Source organism: Lepidochelys kempii, chromosome 11, assembly GCF_965140285.1.
Source record: "Lepidochelys kempii isolate rLepKem1 chromosome 11, rLepKem1.hap1, whole genome shotgun sequence".
Lineage (NCBI taxonomy): Eukaryota > Metazoa > Chordata > Testudines > Cheloniidae > Lepidochelys > Lepidochelys kempii.
Window position 1 is genome coordinate 51153998 of NC_136390.1, and position 14033 is coordinate 51168030.

Consider the following 14033-nt stretch of genomic DNA (forward strand, 5'->3'; position numbering starts at 1 on the left):
CTAACCCAGGAACCTATCCTTCCAACAAAGCCCGTTGCCAACTGTGTCCACATATCTATTCAGGGGACACCATCATAGGGCCTAATCACATCAGCCACACTATCAGAGACTCGTTCACCTGCGCATCTACCAATGTGATATATGCCATCATGTGCCAGCAATGCCCCTCTGCCATGTACATTAGCCAAACTGGACAGTCTCTACGTAAAAGAATAAATGGACACAAATCAGATGTTAAGAATTATAACATTCAAAAACCAGTCGGAGAACACTTCAATCTCTTTGGTCACTCGATTACAGACCTAAAAGTGGCAATTCTTCAAGAAAAAAACTTCAAAAACAGACTCCAACGAGAGACTGCTGAGTTGGAATTAATTTGCAAACTGGATACAATTAACTTAGGCTTGAATAAAAACTGGGAGTGGATGTGTCATTACACAAAATAAAACTATTTCCCCTCCTACTGTCCTTGTCAACTGCTGGAAATGACCCACCTTGATTATCACTACAAAAGGTTCCCCTCTCCCCCCGCTCTCCTGCTGGTAATAGCTCACCTTTCCTGATCACTCTTGTTACAGGCTGTATGGTAACACTCATTGTTTCATGTTCTCTGTGTATATAAAACCTCTCCACTATATTTTCCACTGTATGCATCCGATGAACTGAGCTGTAGCTCACAAAAGCTTATGCTCTAATAAATTTGTTAGTCTCTAAGGTGCCACAAGTACTCCTTTTCTTTTTAAAGGGGAACAAGAAAAGTTCTACAAATATACTAGAAGAAAGAGGAAGACCAAGAACAGGGTAGGCCAATTACTCAATGAGAAGACAGGGGAAATAACAGAAAATGTGGAAATGGCAGAGGTGCTTAATGACTTCTTTGTTTTGGTTTTCACCAAGAAGGTTGATGGTGACTGGACATCTAACGTATTGAATGCCAGTGAAAATGCGATTGGATCAGAAGAGGCTAAAATAGAGAAAGAACAAGTTAAAAATTACTTGGACAAATTAGATGTCTTCAAGTCACCAGGGCCTGATGAAATACACCAGGACCTGACTGAGGAGATATCTGAGCCATTTGTGATTATCTTAGAGAAGTCATGGAAGACAGGAGAGATTCTAGAAGACTGGAAAAGGGAAAATACCGTGCCAGTCTATAAAAAGGGAAATAAGAACAACCCAGGGAAGTACAGACCAGTCAGCCTAACTTCTGTACCTGGAAAGATAATGGAGCAAATAATTAAGCAATCAGTTTGCAAACATCTAGAAGATAATAAGGTGATAAGTAATAGTCAGCATGGATTTGTCAAAAACAAATTGTGTCAGACCAACCTGATAGCTTTCTTTCACAGGGTAACAAGCCTTGTGGATGGGGGGGAAAGTGGTAGATGTGGTATATCTTGACTTTAGTAAAGCTTTTGATACTGTCTTGCATGATTTCTCATAAATAAACCAGGGAAATGCAATCTAGATGGAGCTACTATAAGGTGGGTGCATAACTGGTTGGAAACCATTCCCAGAGAGTAGTTGTCAGTGGTTCACAGTCATGCTGGAAGGGCATAATGAGTGGGGTCCCAAAGAGATCAGTTCTGGGTCTGGTTCTGTTCAACATCTTCCTCAGTGATTTAGATAATGGCATACAGTGTGCACTTATAAAATTTGCAGACGATACCAATCTGGGAGGGGTTGCAAGTGCTTTGGAGGATAGGATTAAAATTAAAACAATCTGAACAAACTGGAGAAATGATCTGAAGTAAATAAGTTGAAATTCATTAAGGACAAATGCAAAGTACTCCATTTAGGAAGGAACAGTCAGTTGCACACACAGAAAATGGGAAATGACTGCCTAGGAAGGAATACTGCGGAAAGGGATCTGGGGTCATAATGGATCACAAGCTAAATCTGAGCCAACAGTGTAATGCTGTTGCAAAAAAAGCAAACATCATTCTGAGATGTATTAGCAGGAGTTTTGTAAGTGAGACAGTAATTCTCAGAAGTAATTCTTCCGCTCTACTCTGCTCTGATTAGGCCTCAACTGGAGTATTCTGTCCAGTTCTGGGCACCACATTTCAGGAAGGATATGGACAAATTGGAGAGAGTCCTGAGAAGAGCAACAAAAATGATTAAAGGTCTAGAACATGACCTATGAAGGGAGATTGAAAAAATTGGGTTTGTTTAGTCTGGAAAAGAGAAGACTGAGAGGGGGCATGATAACAGTTTTCAAGTATATAAAAGTTTGTTACAAGGAGGAGGAAGAAAAATTGTTCTTCTTAACCTCTGAGGATAGGACAAGAAGCAATGAGCTTAAATTGCAGCAAGGGAGGTTTAGATTGGACATTAGGAAAAATTTCCTAACTGTCAGGGTGGTTAAGCACTGGAATAAATTGCCTAGGGAGGTTGTGGAATCTCCATCATTGGAGACTTTTAAGAGCAGGTTAGACAAACACCTGTCAGGAATGGTCTAGATAATTAGTCCTGTCATGAGTGCAGGGGACTGGACTAGATGACCTCTTGAGATCCCTTCCAGTTCTATGATTCTATGACAGTAACAACAATACACATCAAAGTGATTCCTAGAGTGTCTTTCTGTCCTCACAGAGCCCTGGGATAATGCCAAAAATGGTAGCGCTAACATTATGAAATAACAGCAGCAGTGTGGACACAGGTATACACGTGTACACCACATTACACCCAGGTCCAGCACAGTGTAGTGTGGACATTTGGAACAGCAACAGGAAGCATATACATGGTCTCATACTCATCTATGCTGGCACACATACTCATAGCCTGAGTCTCCATGTAGACAAGCCTTTGGAATACCATCAGGCCAGATTACAGTAGCATCAATATTGTGTTTATTTTGTAAGTTATTACTTGTTGTTAGTTATCCTAAATCTTATGTCAGTCATCACTGAAATACTGCAAAGGGCTCTACAGGGAGGATAAATAATAATGTAAAAACAGGACAGGTTAGCTTGGTGGCATCTGTCCAAAGGCAATTAGATGTCTGTCAGGTTAGTAGTGAACTTGATAGATTTGGAATAGGGAGTGTAGGAACTGTAGTCATTTGGGGACAGTGCCCTGACTACACGCACAGAGCCCCCAGTGAAGTGCATGGAAATGGTGTGCACTCATGCAAGGAAAAAGTTTGCTCCCTTGTGTAACAGCCAGAAATGAAAAAAAAAAAATTTATGTCCAAATAAAAATCCAAAGGATTGAGCTTGGGAGCTTTGTCTTTTTTGACACTGATAATTTTTTGTTATGGTTTCTGTTTTCCCTACATCCAAAAGCAAAGTTTTCTTGACTGTGAGGAGTAATGCATCATGTGAAGAGAGAGTAGTAACTCAGAACTTCGGACATTCAGAGTTTAAGACACTACCTATAACAAAGAATGTATAAGAAGACGATATTTTCAAGAAATAAATTGATACCATCAGGAGAGAATTCTCTCTCCCTCCTAATCATTTTTCCCTTTCATGCCTGTCACCAACTCTGAAGCTGTCATGTTTACATATCTGCTCTGGTCAGTTTACATGTCAATAATTCAGAAAAAAACAGCCAACAAATTGATGTGCATGCCACAGCAGTATCTCTTATCTTGTACTGTGAAAACATGTATCTTCCTCATACTTGCCTCCCCCTTATTATTTGTATGGGAGCTGCGGGAAGAGGCGTGGGCTAGGCCACTGCTTCCCACAGCTCCCATTGGTCAGGAACGGTGAACCGCGGCCACTGGGAGCTGTGAGCAGCCGTACCTGTGGACGCTCAGGTAAACAAAGCATCTCACGGCCCAGCAGGGGCTTACCCTGAACAAGCCGTGAACCAAGTTTGGGAACACCTGCTATAGAGCCTATGACCCTACTGCCTGATCCTGCAATCCTTGATTCACGTAGGCTAAGACTGTGCCCAAGAGAAACACTCTGAGCCACTTTTCCTCCCCTCCTTGCTCCTGGGAAGTAGCATTGTATTGGTTGCCTACACCAGCAGTACATCGCTACCTGTGGCCGGAAAGACAACAGGAGCGATCCACCCATTCCCCGTCCTCTTGTTCTGGGAAAAAAGTGAGTTTGCATGTAACCCTGCTTATTCTTTCATGCCTGTAGCTAAGATCCAGGTAGCCCTCACAAGTTGAAAGGGATACTGTTTTTTCTGCCTTTCACAGACTCATGGTCTGAGTCAAAATCTGGCTCTATAGGTTTTCAGGATTCAGGTTTGGAGTGTAAGATCTTCAGGGCATGATCATCTGGTTACTTCTTACTAAATTAATTCCATGTCACTGCCATTGGAGGGGTCTTGGACATTGGTGCCCCTCTGTCCCTTTTGTTTGCTGCCTGTGGCACATAATAGTTTAGTCTCCTGAGAGCTGTAATACTTTGATGTAATTCTGGTTGTTGGCTTGGTGTGGGGGCAGCTGGATGGTGTTTTGTGGCCTGTGATGTATAGAAGGTTACACTACGTGATCTGGTGGTCCCTTCTGACCTTAAATGCCAACTCTTTAAAAACATGCCTGTAAAATGCTGTTCAAATCTATAACACTGTAGTATATGTTTTGTTTTGTTTTTAATACCAATATCTTCTGTGGTGAGAGTTCTGTCAAGATAAGCTTTGTCCTTTGCAGGAAGTAATGCTTCCCTCTCTTTGTCTAATCTGCTCTTATCTTCCTTGTAGAGATGTGGGCAGTATCTTTTAATGTTATAATTTCTTGGGGATTTGTTATTCTTACTCCTATTTACAGTCTGATGGCTACCCCATTATCTGATTTTTTTTAATACATCATGTTAATTGCTTTTCTTACAGATCCCTGCAGTGTTCTTTCTCTGATAAACCTGAGAACATGAGTTTTGATTACTTACAAAGTTTTGGGCAATTTTGGAGACAAATTCTGCTTACAAATGAGCTGGGTCAGCTAATACAAATTTATACTCTAGAATCTAGATTCTTGACCTTTTTGTCTCTTTCAAGCTTGGAGGTGTGTCCAGCAACAGTGGGTCAAATTCAGTGATAAATCAAAGGGAATCTAAGATGGTATAATTCATACATTCTTCTGGTCTCCTTGGCTTTTAAACTACACCAAATTAGATTCAGTTACACTCAGCCTCCCTTACCCCCATATCCACTTAGCAACATGCAAATTTGTAATCTACACTTCTTTTCCCAAAAAGAAAAGGAGTACTTGTGGCACCTTAGAGACTAACCAATTTATTTGAGCATGAGCTTTCGTGAGCTACAGCTCACTTCATCGGATGCATACTGTGGAAACTGCAGAAGACGTTATATACACAGAGACCATGAAACAATACCTCCTCCCACCCCACTCTCCTGCTGGTAATAGCAGGAGAGTGGTCACTTTGGATGAGCTATTACCAGCAGGAGAGTGAGTTTGTGTGTGTATGGGGGTGGGGGGGGTGAGAAAACCTGGTTTTGTGCTGGAAATGGCCCACCTTGATTATCATGCACATTGTAGGGAGAGTGGTCACTTTGGATAAGCTATTACCAGCAGGAGAGTGAGTTTGTGTGTGTGGTTTTTGGAGGGGGGTGGGGGGGTGAGAAAACCTGGATTTGTGCTGGAAATGGCCTACCTTGATTATCATACACATTTTAAAGAGAGTGGTCACTTTGGATGGGCTATTACCAGCAGGAGAGTGAATTTGTGTGTGTGGGGGGGGGGCGGAGGGTGAGAAAACCTGGATTTGTGCTGGAAATGGCCCAACTTGATGATCACTTTACATAAACTATTACCAGCAGGAGAGTGTCTTCTGCAGTTTCCACAGTATGCATCCGATGAAGTGAGCTGTAGCTCACGAAAGCTCATGCTCAAATAAATTGGTTAGTCTCTAAGGTGCCACAAGTACTCCTTTTCTTTTTGCAAATACAGACTAACACGGCTGTTACTCTGAAACTTCTTTTCCCATAACCTCTGAATTTGGCCAGGCGGGAGAGGTCAGAAGAGAGGTGTAGCAAGAGAAGCTATGAACTGAAGGGTGTAAGAAGACGTAAATTAAAGCAGAAGCTAGTCTATTTCCCACATTCCTATTCTATTGTGCTGAGGTGGCCTATTTTAACCTATGCCTTCTCTTTGGTTCGTTTCCTTCCTATATCTTCTGGCCCATTGATATGTAAGTTACACCAGTTTAGATTCCCTTAGGCTATGTCTACACTACAAGCTAGGGGTGTGATTCCCAGCTTGTGTACACGTTGCCGTGGTAGTTCGATGAGAGGTAGCCTGAGTATAAATTGCAGTGAAGTTGCAGAAACACGAGCTTCAGCATAGGCTGTACAAGCATGGGTGCTTCCTCGGCTAGTCCACACTGAAGTCCATGCTGCCACAACTTTGCTGCTACCAGTACTCAAGCAAGCTGGCTCAGGGAATCGCTGTACTAAAATTGGAAGAGTGATTGCAGCTTGTGTAGATATACCTAAATCATTACAACACCTCTAGACCCCTAATTAAATTAATTATTTTTATAATTAAAATTAAATTAAACCAGTTTATATTCCCTTGGATTAATTTAGAATTTGCCACATTTGCCATATCTTCAACATTCTCAATGAACAAGACAATTCTTTTTCTTGTTAAGTAACTAAAAATCTAATTTATAGCCCTATTTCTTCTAACTTGAGATTCATGGCTTCATCATCTCCTCAGAATCGTTCTGCAGTCTGGGTTCTCCTGACTAGAATAAGATGTTTACCATCCTTTCCGTTTACTAAAAAAGAACACCTTTGCAGCCTATTACTAAGTCTGGACTGTATTTGATTTATTATGCAAATCTCGTAGAACAGCAAAGAAGGTCCCTATTCCCACAGCCTTAGAAGATAAGCTCAGAGAGTTTTCAATCAGTTGCCAGAGACTGCAAGCCACTGCTCTCAGTGCCTTTCAGGGAATCCAGTAGTGTCCATGCAGTATTGAGCAGTTTCTTAAATGTGCTTCCAATCAGAGACCCCTGGCCCCAAATCAGGTTCCTTTCTGGGGAATTAATATTTATTCAGACTATTTTTTTCCAATATGTATTCACATCCTGGGAAGGACAGTGCTATACAGGCCCTGTGTCCATATTAACAGTGCCCGTACTAACGGGAGAAAAGTCTTAGAGAAAAGTCTTAGAGAACTTAGAGAAAAGTCTTGCCTGTTAATTATTTTCCAAGGTGTGGCCCTCCTAGGACTCCCCTATGCACACGCACACTCTGACAAAGGTTTTAGCTAAGAGGGAGATCAGAAGCCTATCTCAGCTGGAACTGATTGTCAGAGAATCATGAGGGGGAATGGCACAAGAGCCAAAAGTATTTTTAAATAATGCATCCATATCTCAGACTGGAAGACAAGACACCCCACCCCCAAGTCTACACTAACATAGCTCATACCTTGAGTAATGATTAGTAAGTTAGAAATATATTCATCTAACTATTTTCAGCATGAATTCAGAACAACTGAATTTGGTTTCATTTGCAACTCTTACCCTTCTGAAGCACTCCATTTTTGTCCCCCCGTTATTGTTTTGTTTCATTACATACCTTCATTATTGTAGTGTTGTGAGATTTGGGTATATTTAGTCTTACTTTCAGCAGTAAATCAACATCTTTCCAACTTCTACTTTTTAAAGAGTTAATTTATCAGATTTTGGCAGCAGGTTGCTAGTGAAATTTACATTGCTTTCTGCCTTTCTTTGTTAATGGTATGAATTTGGTGGGTACTTTATTTTTTCTATTGCTGCCTTTAAATTCAGATAAATGAGAACTTTTAACATTCAGTGATTTCAAAGCCACAAGGAAATTCTAATTCAGAAAGATTAAAAGCTTGCGGGGGGTTTAAACTAGGACTGCAGTAACAAAAGAAAACAGATCTTATTATTGCATCAGTAAAATATCCTGCACTGCTCTCTACTGGGAGAGTGGAATTTAAAGCTTTAATATCCTAAAATGCATCTAAAACTAGTCTACCAGTCAGATTTATCATTAATGTACCATCATCTTTTTAAAGTGATCAGTAGTTAATTATTGAAACTTGTTTTTCTGGATCTTATATTTTGAAATTTTTTTTTCTTCATTCTGAAAGATAGTTTTTCAGTGTAAAAATGTTTTAAAGAAGTAGAGTATATAATTAAATCTAAAATATACTGTCAGGGGAGGGGAAGTATTACCTCAGTAGAGGAAGAGATTAGTGACATTAGCCTTTGTGGACAATGGACAAAATATAGTAGGAGCTCTAGGCATCATTATTTTTTTATGAATAGGTAACTACTTAGCATGCTCAAGCGTGATAAGCTGGTCAGGTAAAAAGGAGTCCGAGTTTAGACAGCGTTTAAACAGGCTTGGGTGTGTTTCATTTACACAACAAAAAAGCAAATGTTAAGAGAGGCCTCTTTTTATGGAAACAAATAAAAATGCAGCTGGGCTTCAGCCAAGGTACAATTACAAAGGGCTCCCAGTAGCTTCAGTGGGACTTGGGTTGGCCCTAAATGCACCTTGCTTACGCTGAATTGAAAGCAACAGTCTCAGCTGTAGCCATCTTCAAAGTGCTGGAGGACACATGATTCCCACCCTGAGGGGAGGGGGCTGTTTTCTTGCTCCTTGCCTGACACAGCCCTCTGGGCCGTGTTTCTCTTGTTGGGTGGTGGGCCAGGTTTGTTACCTTGCTGAGGGCAGGGCAGGTAAATTTGCTCCTTCTAACCTTTGACTGTAAACTCTTTGGGGCAGGGACTGTCTTTCTGCTGTGTGTTTATACAATGTCTGGCCCAAATGGGGCCCTGGTCCCTAACTGAGGCACCGAGCTGCTACCACAACACACATAATATCCAGAAGGGTAATCTCTGGTGAGTTCAATACAGAGTTGTATATCAATAAAATGCAGTATCTGTGATATAATAATATGTCAATAGTGCCTGTAAAATAAATTAGTAACTAACAGTAGCAAAATAATAAACAATATTATAAAATGTCAAAGAGAGTAAGGCCATGTCCAATATGTTTTAAATATAAAAGTTTGTATTATGGAGTCTGACTTGACCTGTCTCAGAGGATTCATTGACAGGATTCCTGATAGATACAGGTGCAAGTGAGATCAGAATGAGTCCCATGGTTAAAAGCACAGCTTTTGATTAATCTGTGGAGAAAATAAATGTTTGGAAGAAAGGCAAACAACAATTAAAATATATACTATTTTGTGTAAAAATAAATCAACTTTACAACAGTTTAATATATATTTGTACAAAGTGTTAAAATTCATCAGTTTTGAAAATCCAGCTTCGTAAAATATACAAATGAAAACTTTACGCAGCATTACTAAATGTTTGCTTTAGTTCTAGACTTGCACTTGAAATATCTGACAAAGATAAATATAGTCACATAAGTATTATACTGTGTGCCTTTTTGTTTGGAATGTTTAAAAAAACCAGAAGGATAAATCTGTTACATGAATAACTATTTTATCAGTTGCAAATATCAAGTATAATTAGGAAATGTAATCAAATACATATATGTATTTTCTCCAAAGTCAATCCATGCTGTAAAGTGAGTAAGTGAACAATCTCAAGGCATTAATATATTGACTGTACACTGCATAAAGAATAAACTCTTAAAAGAGAAAAACTTTACATATATCATGAAGAGATGTTGATTTTTTTTTCATTTCCCCTTCATGCTTTGTGTGTATATAAAAAGATCTTCTACACTTTCCACAGTATGCATCCGATGAAGTGAGCTGTAGCTCACAAAAGCTTATGCTCAAATAAATTGATGGGAGAAGGTATTTTTTCATGCTTTGTGTGTATATAAAAAGATCTTCTACACTTTCCACAGTATGCATCCGATGAAGTGAGCTGTAGCTCACGAAAGCTTATGCTCAAATAAATTGGATTACCAGCAGGAGAGTGGGTTTGTGGGGGCGGGGGGTGAGAAAACCTGGATTTGTGCTGGAAATGGCCCACCTTGATTATCATACACATTGTAAGGAGAGTGGTCACTTTAGATAAGCTATTACCAGCAGGAGAGTGGGGTGGGAAAAGGTATTTTTTCATGCTTTGTGTGTATATAAAAAGATCTTCTACACTTTCCACAGTATGCATCCGATGAAGTGAGCTGTAGCTCACGAAAGCTTATGCTCAAATAAATTGGTTAGTCTCTAAGGTGCCACAAGGACTTCTTTTCTTTTTGCGAATACAGACTAACATGGCTGTTACTCTGGAACATTGTACTAACTGTATCAGAAGTATTAACTCAATGACTAGAATTGTTCATATTATTAACTATTTATTTTATTATATTTTATTTCATTTGTTTATTTCAGTGGTGCCCAGAGATGCTAATGGTGACTGGGGACCCATTGTTCTAGGGCTTGAACAAACACTAATCTCTGTCCTGAAGAGGTTACGATCGAAAGCCCTGAACCTGCAAACACTTACATATCATGAGTGGTCCCACTGAAACCAATGGGACTCCTGATGGTCTTGAAATTAAACATGCATGTACATGTTTGCAGGATTGGCACCTATTATTTGACAAGGCTCAACAATTGGGCAAAATTATCAGAAGGAAGCAATTGAAAAGAGAGGATGTGGGCAACAGTGATAGGAAATATGTAGTTACGTAGACGAGCTATATGCACATTTAAATGGCTATAGAGTCAGGTGGTTTTTAAATTAGAATTAACTAATCAACATTTTCTGAATTTTGAATTTTTGACAAGATTTTCAGTTGAAAATTCAGTTTTAATGAGGAAAAAAATCAAAAATATATAATTTTTTGCAGGTTGATCAGCTTTAATTATAATACAGATACTCCAACGCATAAAATATGGTTTTGTTCATTGTTAACCTGTACAAAGTTTGTAGCTTTACACATATGACTTACCCGAAGACCAAAGGAGACAGTTAATTTACAAAGGTCATGGATGAGACATGATAAACATATAATAGTCAATTACTAACGTTATTACAAAAATAAGAACATACCTGAATAAAACAGCTGCAGTCAGTGGATGCCATAAACAAATTTCAGATACGGACAACTTAAATAATGACATTAGCCCATGGACTCAGATATTGTATGAGTAATATTGACATTTATGCTACAAACCTTCATTTGTTTTTAGAATAAAATGTTTCCCACTATCTTTTCCTATTCTGCATACTTTATTATGTATAATCTTTGATTCCACATGTAGTATAAAATTGTTGAGTTTAATAAAACCTGTTATAGTGATGCTAGATGTCAAAACTAATATTAATCCATGAGGCACTGCATTGCAAATGATTGGAAGAATTTTGATGAGTTAATTTTTCTTCCATAAATGTTGATGTAACTGACAAAATATTTCCATATAATTTATGGGAAATGCATGGTCTTCATTGTTGATTTGTTTTTGGAAGATTTTGCATAATCTACATTTACATAGTTTTTGAATGAGTTTGTCACGTAATCATGTAATCCTATGCTTGCAATATTTTATCTTTCAATTTTAGATGTCTGGCCCCATCCCTTTGCTCCCCACCCCCAAGTGCTCAGTTGGGAATATACCTGAGAAGTATTAAAATTTAAAAAGGTTTATTTCTACTTTGGGTAATATTCATTGTGGATCTCCATGTACAAGCTGTTGTTTGAAATCCATGTAAATCAACAGGACTGATAACATGGATTTTTACTGCCGTAGCGAGTGTCAAATGTAGGCTCAACAAGAGACAAATTTGATAGTAATTTTATTTGCCTTCAAACCTGTATTGAGAGATGGTGGGCTCCTTACCCTGATAACTCTTTTGGACATGTTAGGTGCAACCACATAAAAGTATTAAGAGGCACCCGTGAGAGAAGTTCTCTTGTGCCCAGGCCTGCACACCCATTTATTCATGCCACCTCCACACACACAACCCTCACTTCTGAGGCTCACTCAAGAATCCTGCCCCAACACCCCATCACATATATTGCACTCAATACTGCCCACATGCTCAAATACCCACATGAACACACCCCACCCCAATCACTCCTTGCAATCTATTCTCATGTATATACATATCCATATTCCCCTTTCATTCTTACCTATCCACACTCACGCTTCTGCCCTTTTACCCATCCACTCCTCACTCCTGCCCTCATCTTTGGGCATATTCCGGTGCTCTAGCTCCCACCTCCTCACACATACCTATCCACCCTGTCCCCTTCTTTCTATCTCTCTCACATACAGCATCAGAGAATTGTTCTTGTCCACCCATAGACAGACATGTCCACTCCATCACTTTTGTGCCCAATATATTACCTCCTCATCTAAAAGAAAAGGGGGAAAGGATATGGACTGAGAGAGCCTCTTTACAGACCAGGGCTCAAAGCTCAGAGGAGGAGGAGTTGAGGGGGTTATAGAAAGATCTTCATTCCCCGCCTTCACATGGGCCTATGGAACTAGAGCTACTGGACAGTCTTCAGTCTCCTTCTCTGATGGTACAGCTGCTGGAAGCCTGAGCCAGTTTTAGTTCCCTAAACAAGAGAGCTGCTGGGGAGTTGACTGAGCCAGAGGCAGGATAGGGCACTGGGGTGCACACTTTGCTGAACACGTGCATTTACTTTGGGGCAGGGAAAGAGAATTGCCACTGGGGCACCTGGCTATATTTGGGATGGAGGGATATCAATAGAGAGAGGAGAGAAAAGACATATACCTCTCCCTCATGTTAATTCTTTAAAATTATTCCCTGAGTGTCATTTATCCAGGGAAGAACCTTCCCTCTATTTTAAGACCTCAGGAGATGCACTGAGTATGTCAACAATTCATAAAAATAAAAAAAACCCCACTGTGTAAACCTTTTGATGTGGCAAAACCTCTCTCTCCCAAGTCGGGTATTACAATAATGTTGAGTGTTGATGACAAACGTGCATGGTATTTTTATGTACACGCTGTTGTACTCAAGATGGCATATTCTACTCAGGTAATAGGAACAGATTTTTAGTGAGACTGTGTTGTTTATTATAAGATATATCGATGGAGTAGGTAAACTTTTATATAGGTGCACTCTAGTTTCTTCAAAATGATCACAAAGTACATTGCTCTGAGTACAGTAGCTGTACTGTAGCAAGAAATTTAATGAAATTCTTATCAAGCACCTTAGGGAATTAGAAGAATATTGGAAAACTGCTGTAACATGAGCAGCTTGTGAATTGCTTTGAAGTCACTTTAAATTCACTATTCATCACCTCTCTGTGCATTATGTATGTTGGTACAAATGAATGAAAATCAAATATTGCATGAAGAACCCTGCTTTTTATTCATATTTAGAGTATGTGTGTATATATATTTCTCTGATTACTATTCTTAAATTTTCCAGAGTCCTCAAAACTTACATGTCTAAATCATTGTCTTAAGTTTTTGTGTTCTTCTTTTCTGACAGAATTGTGCATACACAAACCCTCAGACATGGGTGAAAAAAAACCGTGTAATTTTATGTAGAAATCAGATAGGTACATAATTACTTGATTTAAGCCCACAAACACAATCTGAGCACCTCCACTGCACCTTACACATGCAAAGTTTTGGAATCCAAGCAACTGAGCATGCAAATATCTTAAGAAAGGTGCTTTTGGCCTTCAAATCTCAAAGCTAGGAGAGGTGTCTTGAAATAATTGGCCCTCACTGCACATTTTTATGTGCATACTTGTTTTTGTTAAAACAAGATTTTGTCAAAATATAGAGCTAAATTTCTGATATTCTATTATTGTGTAATTTGTTTCAGTGTTACTTTTGCCAGTGTAAGTCAGAAGCTATTCCACTGAAGTCAATGTATTCCACAATGAGAGTGGAATCAGTCTTCTAATTATCCTTTACCATGCTTGTGAAGCAACCTAGTTCAAACTGGTAGCTGAATTTACATCTTGGAAACATCTTATTTCACTGGTGCTTCTAAAATACTTGCACTGTTCCATTCTTTCCCAACAGTCATGACATTTCCATTATGACAATGCCAGGAGGAAAAGAATAAAATTATATTCTACAGAGGGAAAGTAACTTGACCAGAAATCCAAGGACTTCTGTGAGATCAAACTAAGTAAAATGGGTTTTAAAG

General features: G+C 39.2%; 1 protein-coding gene across 2 annotated transcripts in view; it reads left to right on the forward strand.

Moving 5' to 3' along the window:
* The window catches only part of GULP1 (GULP PTB domain containing engulfment adaptor 1), a 134520-nt gene that overhangs the window by 45946 nt on the left and 74541 nt on the right, over positions 1-14033 (forward strand). The gene's annotated exons all lie outside the window — the stretch shown is intronic.